Genomic DNA, 13,115 nt, shown 5'->3' with positions numbered 1-13,115 from the left:
GGTTACACACGGGGAAGTTCACCAAGGCACAGTTAATCATGAGTGGGAAGAGAAGGACACGTCTGAGGAGCAGATTCCTGACCCAGATGGGGCTACAAAAGTAGCTAGGAGCAGCTGGAGCAGCAGCCAGACATCCCTGAGAGTCTGGTCTCCAAACAGATGATGGTTTTCACGATCAGGTTCCCCATCAGGGGACCGAAGACATATGGGATGGGAGCAGAGCCTGAGAGTGCAAGAGGATCGTGAGAGCAAGAGCCTGAGGAAAAGCTGCAGGAGAAGCAGCACCAGCATGGACTGGGGATGGTGGAGCAGAGAGACATGGGGGGCTGCCCAAGGGTCAGTGGGGAAACATGCATGGGGTGGCAAGACCCTGGGACAGGGAGAACTGTGGTGGTGCAGCCGCAGATGCTGAGGGGCTGTGGGACCTGGGTGAAGGTCCTCAGGGTGAAGCCCCCCGTCCTGCATATGGCCTGGATCCGTGTGCAGACCCAGGAGGGGTCTGGCTGGCTGGTCGCTGAGGTTCTCCAGGATATTGGCTGGGAGGCCCTGTTGGGGGGTGACTGTGTCTCTTTGGGACAGGATCCAGGCCCTGCTCCTGTAACGGCCGAGGATTTGAATTCAAATCCAGGGAACCAATTGGGTAAGACGGAAATGATCTGTGAAAATGCAAATGACGTGGCTGGCAGGGGGGAGGGGCTGCTGGGCTCAGGATACCTGCCTACCTGTAACCAGCCCCCTGGGGCTGAGTGGGAGGGAGAGATGCTCCCCACCCCCCCTGCACACCGGAGAGGGGGCTCACGCTGGCTCAGAGGCTGTGACTAAAGCAAGGAGCTCGCTGCCTGCCCCCACTCGAACCGCCACTCCCCAGACCCCTCCCACACCTGGGAAGGGAAGCCAGCGCCCTGCCCCCACTTGAGAAGCTACATCCCACGCCCCTCTCAGAGCTGGGGAGGGAAGCCAGCCCCCCGCCCCTGCTAGAGCAGCCAGACCACACACCTCTCCCAGAGCTGGGGAGGGAGGCCAGTGCCCGCACGAATGGCCACTCCTCAGTCCTCTGGCGGAGCTGGGAAGGGAACCTAGCGCCCCGCCCCCGCAGGAAAGACTGTGTCCCAGTCCCCTCTGAGAGCCGGGGAGGGAACCCAGTGCCCCGCCCCCGCAGGAATGGCCGCTTCACATTCCCCTTGCAGACCTGGAGAGTGAAGGCAGTGCCCCTCCCTCCCAGGTTTGCACACGGGCCATGGCCATGGCCGGGAGCGCAGCGCAGAAGCTGCTCCAGCCCTGCAGCCTGCGGGGCAGCGCAGTGGGGCTGGGAGCAGCGCGGAGCAGGCAGGGCCCAGGTGGGCGGGTGGTGGAGACACAAGTGGGGTGGACACACTCCTGCCAGGAGCTGCCTGATTCACCCCTTGCCCGGGAGCTGCAGGAGGGGACCGGATCATGGCTCGGCTGCAGAGCTCGGAGCCCAGGCTGGGCCCAGGAGTGAGAGGATGGGGGAGCTGGGGGTGTAGCAGAGGTTGGAGACGAGAATTGGTTGGAGATGGGGTTGTACCACTTCCGCTTGGCGGCAGGGGGGCCCTCCGGCTTATTTTGTTTTGCTCCGCCCCCCACATCTCAATATTTCATCTTGACATCTGGTCACCCTAGCCTGATATGAAGGAGGAAGTCTGGACCAAGGGGCCAGGGACTGGCCTTTGCTAGAGAAACCACTGTCAAGTTTTAGCCAATTAGGACAAGTCAGCAAATAAGAACAACTTCAGGTATCAGTAACTGCTACAGGTTGCAAATTCCTACATGCAGCAGTTTCTGGCACTACACCTGCACAGCTCTGCTCCCCGGCTCTTCTCGGGCTCCTGCTCTCTCCTTAGCTCTGCCCCACTCTCGCCCAGGCAGTTCCACCTCACATGGAGGATGGGACCCCCTGGCCTGGTGACTCTCTCATTACACTGCCTGGCCTGTCAGTGCTGCTACTTTGGAGCTTTGGCCTCTCCCCATTGTCCCTGGGGACTGTCAGTCTCAGGGTCCTGATTTCCCATTGATCCTTCCCCCTTCTATTGGTGCTGGGAACTAGCCAACCAACCCTCCCCACACACACACACTAAGTTTTAGTAAAGGGCCAAGAGCCCCCTTACACAAGCCAGCCCCATGATGGTCACCGATGTGCAGAGAAGGCAGCACAAGCTGCTCCCATGGTGTAATGGGCAGCACTCAGGACTCTGAATCCTGTAATCTGAGTTCAAATCTCAGTGGGATCTTGTGTTGGCTTGTGGTTATAGGCAGCAGGTTATATACATTTGTGCTGCTCGGGCTCCAGGAATATTCAGGGCTGGGGGCCCTGCTCTAGCAATATTTGGAGCTGGGTCTCTTCCCCTGGGCCCTGGCCCCTGCCTGGCAACCCTCCCCCTGCCTGACAAAAAGCAGCATGGGCCTGCCTGCTCCTGCTGCTGGAGTAGAGAGATTCTGGGCAGAACTGCTGCCCCAGAGTCCTAGTGCAGGCTGCCCTGAGCCTCTCCAACACCCCCAACCCTGAGATCCCTCTGAACCCTGATACTCTGCCCCTGTCCTGAGCCCCCTCCTGCATCATGAATCCCTCATCCTCAGCCCTATGCTCCCTCCCAGAGGGTGCACCCCTTCCCACACACTCCTTCCCACCCCCAGAGCCTGCACCTCTCACCCCTTCCTACAACCCTGCCAGAGCCTGCACCCAGCACCCAAACTCCATCCTAAAGCCTGAACCTTGCACCCCTCCTGCACCCTAATCCCCAGCCCAGAATCTGAAGCTCAGACCTCCCCTCTAAATCCCAGCCCAGAGCCTTAGGTAGGTGGGGGTGGAGTTTGGGGGGCAGAGTTGGGGGGCGGGTTCTGGGCACAACCAAAATTTCTACAAACTAGCTACCGATGCTTATGGTAACGCCCCAGAGCTCAACTTCCCTGTCTCCAGCTGTGTAAGAGTGAATCTTTCCCCTCCTGCTGGGTGACTCACACCTCCTAGAGCCAGGTCTTTGGCTGGGATGGCCACAATGGGTTAGGGCTCTAGAACTTGCTACTCTGATAGTTGGGATTCTTGCTGCTGCACCTGATGTTCACAAGCTTGGCCCTTGTGCTTCCTACCAAACTTTTCCTCTGGTCCACATGGCACGTGAAGAAACGAGTGCCAGGGCTGGGATTAATAGTCAGGGCTTGGCAGGAGGGAGGAAGAGTCCCAGGCTGGAGCCCCACACACCTTCCCTCCTCCATGCACCTAGAGCAGAGGTAGCCCAGCTCTGTCCGCTGGATACCTCGGCAGAGTAGGTGAGTTCATGTAAATACAGTCTGGTCCCAAAGCCTCTTCCCAACCCTGGTCATCAGTAGCTGTCAGGGGAGAGCTCATTCACACCGCGCTTACAAATTATCATTTGAAATTCTAAGGTTGGTCAACACGGCCGAAGCCAATGCACCCACATTGTCAGCAAACACAACAGCTGGGTGAGGAAACCCGGCTTTGTCCAGACTTTCCAAACCTATTTTACTTTCTCAGGTACAAGTAGTTTTCATACGTTGTATCTGCTTTTAAAGTGTGTTAACGTTTCAATTTCCATTCAAATTTGCAACCAATGACAATATTGGCAAAGCTGCATGTAACTACCTGACCACTGAGGGAGGGAGTGTTGGGGAAATTCGGGGAAGGGGGTGCACAGCCCCCCGATTGGGGAGGCGTATAGGGAATGCCCAGTTTCACTGAATTGTCTCCTACTGCAGCACCTGAGTAGGTTACATCAGAGAGGAGCTGCAGTGTCTAGGCAATGGGATCCCTGTGCCTTTAAGAGCCCAGCCCTGGTAATCCCATGCTGAGAGGTGCTGCCTGTGGGAGGGGAAATAAAAAAGCCCTCTGCTCCCCCCACCCATGTTTGCAAACACTGGAGTCTCAGCCCATTGGGATAACTGTTACCCCTCTGCCCCTGCCTGTGCCAGGGTTTAACCCTCTGGCAGCACCTCCCTCCGGGCTTAACTCCAGTTCCTTCCCCACTCCCTGACTTTGCCTTCAGTCCCTCTCCTAACTCTGCCTCCAGCTGCTTGACCCCCCGACCAGTCAATTTCCACCCCCTGCTCAGACCCTGGCCACCCACTCCTCTGATTTGCCCTCCTTTGCCCCTTTTTAATCCCTGTAAAAAGTAGGGAGTGCTGGGTCCCATTCTCTGGAGGGAGGGCTGGGAGCCTGGCCCCTGCCTGCCCAGTGCTCAAAGTGCCCTATGATCCTTTGGATGTTTGCTGAGTGCTGCAGGGTCACCCGAAGGGGGAGAGAGACGCGGTTAGGAGGTGATGCAGCCAAGAGTGAGATGCAGCCATCTCTGGGTTACATGGTGGGGCTGTTTACAGGACAGTTGGAACAGCCCCCCTGTACCAGGAAATAGGGGAAAGTCTGGTGTTCGGGGCAGAGCACTCCACCTGCTATTGAACTGTGATGCTCTGACCACCTTTCCCCTGCATGAAGAAGACCCTGTGTGACTCCAAAGCTGGTCCAGTAACAGGTATCACCTCACCTGCCTTGTCTCTCTGGTATTCTGGCCAGTGTCCAACCTCCCCATCACTGTTGGTCTTCAAACCTCCTCCAAGGCCTCCCCCCACAGTCCCTTAAGATGCCAAACCTCCCCTGGAGCCCAACCCGCGGGGGGGCACCCCACCTGAAAACCCTACAGCACCATGGCATTGGTAATGTCCACTGCCTCCAACTCCCACCAGCCCGGACGGACCCCACAGCACAACGGGAGTGGTCATGTCTCCTGCTTCCATTTTCTGACAGCTGCTGCCAGGCCCTGCCCAGACTTCCCATTTCTGGTACAAGTCTGGAAGCAGATGCTGCCATGAGGTGGTACCGGGAAGGGTGGTGCTGGTGTCAGGAGAAAGCAGGAGGAGTAGGTGGCTCTGTGCTACTGCGGGGAGGTGCTGCCCTTGCTGTGAAAGGGCCCCGTTATTAGAGGAGATGTCATCTCCCTGCCCTGCCATGCTCTGCACCAACCCCTGCCTGTCATGGGAGCAGGGCTGGCTCCAGGCACCAGCGTGGCAAGCAGGTGCCTGGAGCAGCCAATTCAAATGGACGGCCCGTCCGGTATCGGGACAGCACGTCTGGGTCTTTAGTGGATATTCAGCGGCAGGTCCCCCATTCCCTGTTTTACTCCTTGAGCTGCTGCCAAATGTCTACCAAAGAGGAAGGGAGGGAGGACTCACTGCTGAACTGCCGCAGAAGAAGCAGTGTGGTTGAGCTGCCACTGAAGAGCCACAGCTTTTTTTTCTTTCTTATTTACTTACTCTACATCCTCTGGCAAAGAGTTCCACAGATTGACTGTGTGATGCGTGAAGAAATACTTCCTTTTGTTTGTTTTAAACCTGCTGCCTATTAATTTCATTGGGTGACCCCCTAGTTCATGTGTTATGAGAAGGAGTAAATAACTCTTCCTTATTTACTTTCTCCACACCGGTCATGGTTTTATAGACCTCCGTCGTATCCCTCTTTAGTCATCTCTTTTCCAAGATGAAAAGTCCCAATCTTATTAATCCCTTCTTAGACGGAAGCTGGTCCATATCCCCTCATCATCTTTGTTGTCCTTTTCGGAATCTTTCCCATTCCAATAGATCTTTTTTGAGATTGAGGCGACTGCATCAGCACCCAGTATTCAAGATGTGGGCGTACCATGGATTGATATTGAGGCGATATGATAGTTTCTATCTTCTTACCTATCCCTTTCTTAATGATTCCCAACACTCCACTGCACATTGAGTGGATGTTTTCAGAGAAGTATCCACAACGACTCCCAGATCTCTTTCTCGAGTGGTAACAGCTAATTTAGACCCCATTGTTTTATAGGGATAGTTGGGATTATGTTTTCCAACGTGCATTACTTTGCACTTAACAGCACCGATGTTCATCTGCCATTTGGTTGTCCCGTCACCCAGTTTTGTCAGATCTCTTTGTGGCTCTTCGCAGTCTGCCTGGGACTTAACTATCTTGAGCAATTTTGTATCATCTGCAAATTTTGCCACCTCACTGTTTACCCCTTTCCCCAGATCATTTATGAATAAGTTGAACAGTACTGCTCCCAGTACAGACACCTGGGGATAAGAGAGGGAAGATCATCTTCTGACACTGGCAGACCAGGTGCCAGCTCACGCCCAGGCCCCTAGGTCTTACTGAAAAGTGTCAAATGCATGGCTGGAATCTAGTCTTGCTCACCTGTTTGTTACTGTTGTTAAAACAGGCATTAGATTCATAAAAATGTATTTAGAGTTTATGACTAGCTCATGAGTTGCTGCATGCATTCTTCTCACCTATAATAGCCGTAGCCCATGTTGTAAGGTGATATATAAGCGTTGGCACTAAAGCTGTAAACCCCCTTGCTGCCACCCCGCCACCAGTCAGGAGAGAAGCATTACCAAGTGTGAAACGCTAGTTTACCAGACGACGTGTCATCTCCTTTCCAACAAGAGAAGGCCCTGACTGAGACATCAGACAGGCCACTGTGGATCATCCGTGGACAAAAGACCTGGTTGATTGCTCCCCCTCACACATCCACGAGGAGGCAGAGACCTGCACAAACACTTGCCCCCATCAGCTTGAGCTCTGGGGGAATGGAATAAAAATCTTTGTCAGGAAGAAACTGTTGTCCACACCCCCGATGCTGCTTGGACTTCAGGGAGACGGCACGCCTTCTAAGCATAAGCAAGGGATCCCGGGAGTTTGGCTAATGTTAGACCTAAAGGACATACAGAGTTTGTGTGTTACAGCAGCTTCTACTACACCTGGGTGGCAAGCTAGAGTCAGGGTGCCCAAGGGGGCTGTCTGTGACTCCAGGTTAAGGCTGTTCTAGTGCCTGAGGAGATCACACTTGATGCTTGGTGGGTGAGATCAAAGTGTGGAATACACAACCGTGAGGAACCCCACTGCCTGCCAGCCCCAGGCGCTGGGGGCTCCTGCTCTCTGGGGCTCTTGCTGCACTAGAAAGGTAAGTTTCTAGCTTGCCTGGTTCAGAAAACCGGAAGGGAAAGATAGAGAACCCACATTACATTTTTTAAACAAAGAATTCTCATGATTTGTAAGTCACTGTTGTGATTTTGGGGATTTTCCAATAGTGAGGGTGGCAATAATGAGAAGTTAAGGGTTATTATTTAGCATTTAGATTATAGTCAGTTTGGGGGGGAAAAATCAGGCTTGGGGCCCCTGTGTGCCAGGTGCAGCACGACACCTAGTGCCTTGTCTCGATCTTATGAACCAAGATACATAGAACGTCGGTCGGGTAGAGAGAAGTCTGTGTAACTCATGCAGTTGTTGATGTACATGTAATCTCAAATATTACCAAGCCCCCATCCCAAGAAAAACAAAAACAAAAAAACAACCATCTCCCCAACAGACCCAGAGTCTGGAAAACATTTGACCCTCATACTGTTGAAAAGACTCACAGCAGAAAGAAGGAGTCCAGCCTGTTAAATAATTCTCTAGCAAGACAAAGAAGAACCTCTCACATCTGCAGACTCACAAAACACTTCCAAGAAAGCATAAGTGTATTGTGTTTATCATAAAGAAACAAAAACACTAAAGACACCATATTTTTCTGCTATTTCAAAAAAATCTGCTTGAAAGAAAGATCATTACAGTTTAACTCTTTTCTGTTTTTCTAACTAGAAGGTTCTCCCCTAAAGGAGATATACTCTTCCTGGAAGCACTACAATACCAGATCCATGCATGGGGTAGACAAAGCAAGCTCCTGTTCTAACTAATCCTTTTCTTTCAAAAATCAAGCTAATATACAGACCTCACATAAAAGACATATCACAGATTGTACTGAGAAGAACAGACACTATATTTTGATTTTAGCTCCAAGGAGCCAAAAAACAATGGTGACCATCTGCCACGCACACACATCCCTGAGCCCACCCATTTCTACCTCACCAGGATGAGCGCCCAGACACGCAACAAACACCATAACTAGGGAACTCTACAGGAGACTGATTCAGTTCCCCGAAATGACTCCAGTGGAAGAATTCAAAGCAAGAACCCTTAACACACAATTCTGTTCAAAGTAAGGCAAGTCTTGCAGATGCCTTCCTCTCGCTGGTTTCCCCTCTAGACTCCTAATTTCCATAAACCCACCCACTGACCTGTGACTACCAATCTCTCACTGTTAACTTTTACAGCAAACCAGGGAAAAGAAAGCCTATGCAAGCGCTATTCCGCAGCCTCAATGCTCCTTTCTGCTCCTTCCCACGCAACTATCTCAAACATACAGTCAATTGCATCAAAGCAGTTCCTCGCTATTTGGGGCATTGGTGCCCCTTAGTCCCTCTGAGGTGATCGGCTGGTTCCTTTTGGCCTTAAACGCTAGGTAGGAATCTGACTCAAAGGGCCACAACCTTCCTCCCCTTCTGCTCCTATGAACTATCCCTCATCTGGGCAAAACCTTTGAAAACACTGGTGTTTTCCCAACAGGAAAGGGATGGACAATTTCTCTTCTGTGGGGAGACGAGGGAAACCATGCAATCACCTTCTGGAAGGTATATTAAGGAGGGCAGCGTAAGAACCCTCACGGACTAGATAAAGAAAGCAGCTCTTTAACTGACCTTCCAACAATGACAAACTGAAATCTGCAAGAGCAGCCTTTCAACTTAGGGACCCAAAAATAAGCTGTTGACAATAACTAAACCAAGAGTTACAAATGACTCCAAACCATACACTCTTAGGACAGACCAAATATTAACACAAACAACAACGCAATTCTTTGCTGCTCTTCAACTGTGATAACCAAAAACTTATGAAACCAAAGAGCCAGCAGAATACACATCACAAAACAGTCCCCTGCTAGCTAGGAAGCCATCTCACTAACACAATGAGCTCAAAAAAAAAAAAAGGTAAAAAAACCCACACAGTCATTTTCAGAGCTCTCAGTTGTTTTCATACACTAATAGAAAAGCTTGAGCTACTGACACCAGTTGAGGTAGTATCCTTCTGTTTTTTTCACAACAGGGAATAGCCTTGCCAAAACAAAGCCTCAAAAAAATTGAGTATAAACTCATAAATGCTCCTCTCCACAGAAATCTGTAGTAAAAGGCAAAAGATTTATACGAACTGAAAAGAAAAGAAAAAAAAGCAGAGTTTCTGCCAGTGCAGCTACCTATGCTACCACAAGTCAGGGTGACTACTCTCACAGCCCGCTAAACCGCAGAGCTTTTAGAGGAAATGGAATTGAACCGATTGACAGCCTGAGTTGGATCATGGGAACCGGGGACACAGGGAGCAAAACCAGCCCCTTGACCAGGGACTCGCTTCGCTGCAGGCAATGCACTGTGGGTATGCAAATAAGATGCTCCGGCCGTTTCCGGTGCTCAAAGGGGTCTTTTCTCCGAGCTGCCTCTGCTCCTTCCCCAGCTGGGCGGAGATTGGGATGCAGTGAGGGTGGGGAAGCTGTTCTCCTGAGACAGTCCCGCTGATGGCCAGGCACATGGAGGACAGAGCCCGAACGAGAAGCCAGAGGGCACTTGGCCCACAGCTAAAATCTGGAGCAAAAGCACACACTTTGCAAAGGAACAGGAGCCGGGATCTCAGACATGAGATTCTATCTGCCGGCCGGGGTGTGACCCCGTGTTGTACTTGCTGCTTGGTCTGTCTCTCTTGCAAAGTAGCTGGCCTCAGATCCTTGGGGTTCGCTGAGCTGCAGCTCACCTTGATACACGGGAACAGCTTAAAAATCATGGCCTCTCAGGGTTGGAAGGGAGCTGAGGAGGTCATCTAGTCCAACCCAATCCCCAACTAAATCATCCCAGCCAGGGCTTTGTCAAACCTGACCTTAAAAACCTCTAAGGAAGGAGATTCCACCACCTCCCTAGGGAACCTATTCCAATGCTTCACCACCCTCCTCATGAAAAAGGGTTTTCCTAATATCCAACCTAAACCTTCCCCACCGCAACTTGGGACCACTGCTCCTTGTTCCGTCATCTGGTACCACTGAGAACAGTCTATATCCATCCTCTTTGGAACCTCCTTTCAGGTAGTTGAAAGCAGCGATCAATCCCCCCTCATTCTTCTCTTCTGCAGACTAAACAATCCCAGTTCCCTCAGCCTCTCCTCATAAGTCATGTCTTCCAGCCCCCTAATCATTTTTGTTGCCCTAGGCTGGACTCTTTTCAGTTTTTCCACATCCTTCTTGGAGTGTGGGGCCAAAAACTGGACATGGTACTCCACATGAGGCCTCACCAATGTCGAATAGAAGGGAACGATCACGTCCCTCGATCTGCTGGCAATGCCCCTACGTATACAGTCCAAAATGCCGTTAGCCTTCTTGGCAACAAGGGCACACTGTCGACTCATATCCAGCTTCTCATCCACTGTAACCCCTAGGCCCTTTTCTGCAGAACTGCTGCCTAGCCATTCCGTCCCTAGTCTGGAGCAGTGCATGGGATTCTTCCGTCCTAAGTGTAGGACTGGGCACTTGTCCTTGCTGAACCTCATCAGGTTTCTTTCAGCCCAATCCTCTAATTTTTCTAGGTCCCTCTGTATCCTATCCCTACTCTCCAGCGTATCGACCGCTCCTCCCAGTTTAGTGTCATCTGCAAACTTGCTGAGAGTGCAGTCCAAGCCATCCTCCAGATCATTAATGAAGATGTTGAACACAACCGGCCCCAGGACCGACCCTTGGGGCACGCCGCTTGATATCGGCTGCCAATTAGACGTGGAGCCATTGATCACTACCCGCTGAACCCGACGACCTAGCCAGCTTTCTGTCCACTTTATAATCTATTCATCCATCCCATACTTTTTGAACTTGCCGACAAGAATACTGTGGGAGATTGTATCAAAAGCTTTGATAAAGTCAAGGAGTAACACCTCCATTGCTTTCCTCTCATCTGCAGACCCAGTTATCTCCTCACAGAAGGCAATTAGGTTAGTCAGGCGTGACTTGCCCTTGCTGAATCCATGCTGACTGCTCCTGATCACTTGCCTCTCCTCTGAGTGCTTCAGAATTGATTCCTCGAGGACCTGCTCCATGATTTTTCCAGGGACTGAGGTGAGGCTGACTGGCCTGTAGTTCCTCTGATCCTCCTTCTTTCTTCCCTTTTTGAAAGATGGGCACTACATTAGCCTTTTTCCAGTCACCTGGGACCTCCCCCGATCACCATGACTTTTCAAAGATAGCCAGTGGCCCTGCAATTACACCCGCCAACTCCTTTAGCACCCTCAGATGCATCACATGCAGCCCAATGGATTCTTGCTCATCCAGCTTTTCTAAATAGATTTGAACCACTTCTTTCTCCACAGTAGGCTGGTCACCTCCTCTCCATGCTATGCTGCCCAGTGCAGCAGTCTGGGAGCTGATTTTGTTCGTGAAGATGGGGACAAGGAGAAGCATCAACTACATTAGTTTTTTCCACATCCTCTGTCACTAGGTTGCCTCCCACATTTTCCTTGACTTTCTTCTTGTTGCTAACATACCTGAAGAAACCCTTCTTGTTGTTACTCCTAACATCTCTTGCTAGGTACAACTCCAAGCATGAGTTGCCCTTCCTGATTTCACTCCTGCCTGCCTGAGCAATATTTTTATACTCCTCCCTGGTCATTTGTCCAATCTGCCTGGCTGGGGGGAGGATGTAAGCAGGGTGAGAATGAACTCTACCCTGCCATCTGTTGGTGATCTGTTGTAAAGGCCTTTTGAGGCTGCTGTCATTTGCATGGTTCCACCCACCCCGGATTGCATGATGGGGGTGCTTGTCCAAAGGATCATTTCGGCTGCTGTGGGATCCTCAGTCTCTTTCTTCTTAGGGCAGTGGTAATAAAGTGCAGTTATTCCAGTGATATGAATCAAGGACAGTAGAATGGAACTTAGCGGTTCATGATTTCAGGACTCACCCGAACCTACATGAATCTCGTTAGGCAAGGGACATGGGTTCCAGAACACAGTGAAATAAGAGAGACTGAAAAAGGGGTATTTGCAGTTAGTGCTATGGATTTCTTGTGGAATCTTTAAGTGCACGTTTTATGCTCATTGTATCTCTCCAGTTTAAAAATAGGCTGTTTTATATTTCTGACCTCTGTTTAGAACTAGCCATAGATAAAAAGTGGTAAGTGACTAAATACAGTTTTCCAGTATTTCTAAAGGGCTAGGGTGTGATCTCTTTTCCACGCTAGAAATTGAAAACAACTCCATAGTTGGGGAAAAGGCTCCCCACCACTCAGACAGCAAGAAAATTTTGCAGATTGGATTCTGAGAGTTAAGCTGTGGGACACAGCTTTTGTGACACTCTCTGAAACCAGATTCTTAGTAGCAGGTCAATGGGTGGCTTTACACAAATTCTGGCCTCTGGGACCAGAGCTGGGGGTGAGCCCTCACAACTTTTGTGGCACATGCACCACCTCTGCAAATCAACCTTTGGTACCTCACTCCATAACACCACACACACAGCAGCTGCCTTTTACCTCTCAGAACCGAAACACACCTTGAAAGAGATCAAATGGCATAAGCTTAAAGCAAACAACTGCACCATTAACAACAACTCAAAGAAATTCAAAAACGTCTCTGTCTTTACACACCAGGAACAAAAGCTCCACACACCACCTGCCAAAAGCCAAACAAACATCCATTCCAGCCTCTCACAAACCTTGGGCATTGGGAACCCAGACCCCTTAATGATGAGTACTTTTCAGGCGAGGGTGAAGCTCTCAGGCCTCAAATGCCAGCTACAGTTACTCTCTCCTTGATCCAGAACGAACAGTAAAATACACTGCATTACTCCTGCCCCAATAACAAAGAGACTGGGGATCCCACAGCAGCTGAAATGACGGTTTGGACAAGCACTCCCATCATGCAATCCGGGGTGGGTGGAACCATGCAAATGACATCAGCCTCAAAAGGCCTTTACAACAGATCACCAGCAGATGGCAGGGTAGGGTTCATAGCGACCCTGCTTACATCCTCCTCCCAGCCAGAAATTGGTGGTCCTGATAAATCACATTCCCTATTATACCAACTCATTGGTATTGAATGTGAAGTTATGGCTAGCAAAAGTAGCCACCCATCTCTGCCTTGTAGCATCCAGCTTAGTCCTTGTTAACACATAAGTTAGTGGATTGTTCTCTGTCCACACCTGAAACTGAGCACCAC

The 13,115-nt window shown here is 50.8% G+C and overlaps 2 non-coding genes across 2 annotated transcripts; both read right to left on the bottom strand.

Annotated features, from left to right (window-relative positions):
* Window positions 1-7,663: 7,663 nt before the first annotated feature.
* On the bottom strand, window positions 7,664-7,862 carry LOC127038903 (U2 spliceosomal RNA). Its single transcript, XR_007770835.1, has one exon. It is a non-coding gene; the product is annotated as a U2 spliceosomal RNA (small nuclear RNA).
* Window positions 7,863-8,991: 1,129 nt separating this feature from the next.
* Window positions 8,992-9,106, bottom strand: LOC127038899 (U5 spliceosomal RNA). The gene has a single exon (XR_007770831.1). It is a non-coding gene; the product is annotated as a U5 spliceosomal RNA (small nuclear RNA).
* Window positions 9,107-13,115: the final 4,009 nt, after the last annotated feature.

The sequence above is a fragment of the Gopherus flavomarginatus genome, chromosome 21 (assembly GCF_025201925.1).
Source record: "Gopherus flavomarginatus isolate rGopFla2 chromosome 21, rGopFla2.mat.asm, whole genome shotgun sequence".
In the NCBI taxonomy this organism is placed as follows: domain Eukaryota; kingdom Metazoa; phylum Chordata; order Testudines; family Testudinidae; genus Gopherus; species Gopherus flavomarginatus.
Note: the sequence above shows the minus strand (reverse complement) of the source record. Positions and strands in the feature narration are given on the sequence as shown.